General features: G+C 48.5%; 1 non-coding gene across 1 annotated transcript; it reads right to left on the bottom strand.

Moving 5' to 3' along the window:
* PTSG_20041 lies at positions 1 to 1283 on the bottom strand (the record flags this gene model as incomplete). Its single annotated transcript, XR_001137176.1, has 1 exon — positions 1 to 1283. It is a non-coding gene; the product is annotated as an 18S ribosomal RNA (ribosomal RNA).
* Positions 1284 to 2496: the final 1213 nt, after the last annotated feature.

Here is a 2496-nt window from a genome sequence, read left to right as displayed (position 1 = left end):
TTGGTTTCCCTAAGGTCCCGATGGCGCCTCCATCACAGAATGATTTGTGCTGCCCACCGAGCCCTGGCCGGCATCGTTTATGGTTAAGACTACGACGGTATCTAATCGTCTTCGATCCCCTAACTTTCGTTCTTGATCAATGAAAGCGTCCTTGGCAAATGCTTTCGCAGTCGGCGGTCTTTCGTAAATCCAAGAATTTCACCTCTGACAACGAAATACCAGTGCCCCCAACCGTCCCTATTAATCATTACTTCAGACCCGATGTGGTGAGGGAGGAATAAGAAAACCTTGCGGTTTCTTCTTCCACACCCCCGCACCACACGCCAACAGTACAGGCCCAAAAGTCCTCTTCCGTTGTTCCATGCTAATCTATTCAAGCAAATCAAATGACTGCCTGCTTTGAACACTCTAATTTTTTCAAAGTAAAGCCCCCAACAGCGCCCCACCACTACGTGACTTGACACACACCCAATCAAGGGCACGCGCCAAAGGCGCCACCAGGGAGTATTAAAACTGCAGAGCGCAAACAGTGCAAGGCAAAGGCGAAACAGAGTCTCACCCCCACCACACACCGTGAACCCCGCATGAAATCCAACTACGAGCTTTTTAACTGCAACAACTTTAGTATACGCTTTTGGAGCTGGAATTACCGCGGCTGCTGGCACCAGACTTGCCCTCCAATTGTTCCTTGATAAGGTCTTTACATTGTTCTCATTCCAATTGCACAGTGCATAAAAAACACCGTGCATTGGTATTTATTGTCACTACCTCCCTGTGTCAGGATTGGGTAATTTGCGCGCCTGCTGCCTTCCTTGGAAGTGGTAGCCGTCTCTCAGGCTCCCTCTCCGGAATCGAACCAAATGTTCCCCGTCACCCGTTGTCACCATGGTAAGCCAATACCTTACCATCGAAAGTTGATAGGGCAGAAATTCGAATGAGACACCATCACACACAAAAGTGTAACGGTCAGCAAAGTTATTCTGATTCACCAGTCATGTTCCTGCTGGCTTTATACCTAACAAATGCAGCCCTCGAAAGGAAAAAATGTGCATACACACACCTCTCTCTCTCGGGCCTTGTCGCACGTATTAGCTCTAGAATTACCACGGCTATCCGTCTAGCACAACACCGCTCCGAAAAACGAGTTGCAAACTATCAAATAAACTATAACTGATTTAATGAGCCATTCGCAGTTTCACAGTATCAAGAATACTATTCATACTTAGACATGCATGGCTTAATCTTTGAGACAAGCATATGACTACTGGCAGGATCGACCAGTTATCTCTCCATAGAAGGGGCAGTGGCTGTTCGTGGTGTGTATTTGATGTGCGTGTAAGTAGATGAATGCATGTGTAGATGTGTGTGGATGCGTGTAGGTTGTAAGCCCATACACAATGCACACACACAATACACAACACATCACATTGCACACAACACAAACACAACACACCACAGCTGCCGCCCAGCTATGGCTGTCGAGGATTCAGAAGAGACGAGAGAGAGACAAGCAAAGGGAAAAGCGAGAAGAAAACACACAACAATACAATGAATGCTGTGCTTTTTCTCCTTCTTCCCCTCACTGTTCACTCACCCGCTCCTCCTGCACCCCAACAAACAAAGCTTCCACAAGCAACACGCACATCGCTGCACGTGCCACTCAGGTCGTTCTGTTTTTCTTTTTGGTTTTGTTCTTGTGGCTATGCACACAACAACAACCCCAGACACACACACAAGAGAGTGTGTGGATGAAGCAGTGTCATTCAATGCAAGTACACAATGTGTGTGCTGTTCTCAGTGAGTGCCAGTGACAACAACCTGCTCTGCCAACAAAACACACACCACCATTGTTTCACATGTGCATGCATGTGCATGTGTGTGTGCAAACAACGCAACGTTGCTCACACTACACACACCACAACACACACAGATACAATGGCAGCACGTGCCTGTCAGCAGCATGCAGTGCGCATGGCTCTCTTTCGAAACAACACACAACACTGTTTCGCATCAAACAGACTTCATCCACGCATGTGTGCGTGCCCAACATCATCATCGTGCTCACAGCACAGTTTGCCTCCACTCATGATAGAGTGTTGCTCAAGGCACCCTCTCAAGAAGAACAATCCACACCGCTCTCACGGCGGAATTGCCTCCTGCATGCGCAAGCTTGGTGTCATCAAGGACAGTCGCCACCTGCCGCTATTCAAAACAACAGACAGACAGCGCCCACCCTCTATCAGAGATCACAGCAGATATACACACATACATGTGCCTTGCCGTCACTCCGCCAGCGGCTTGCAACTTGCTTCAACATCATAGACTTTTGGCTCAACACCAGCAATCCATGCAAAGCTTTGCTTGCTCTCGCTCGCATTACTTCATCGACCCGCATGTCACAGCGGGCTGCGTCTTGCCTCCAAAGGCAACCACAGCCACACCCACAACACACAGCTGACAACGTTTTTGTTTTCACTGTGCCACATCCACGTGTGC

The sequence above is a fragment of the Salpingoeca rosetta genome, assembly GCF_000188695.1.
Source record: "Salpingoeca rosetta unplaced genomic scaffold supercont1.41, whole genome shotgun sequence".
NCBI lineage: Eukaryota > Choanoflagellata > Craspedida > Salpingoecidae > Salpingoeca > Salpingoeca rosetta.
Note: the sequence above shows the minus strand (reverse complement) of the source record. Positions and strands in the feature narration are given on the sequence as shown.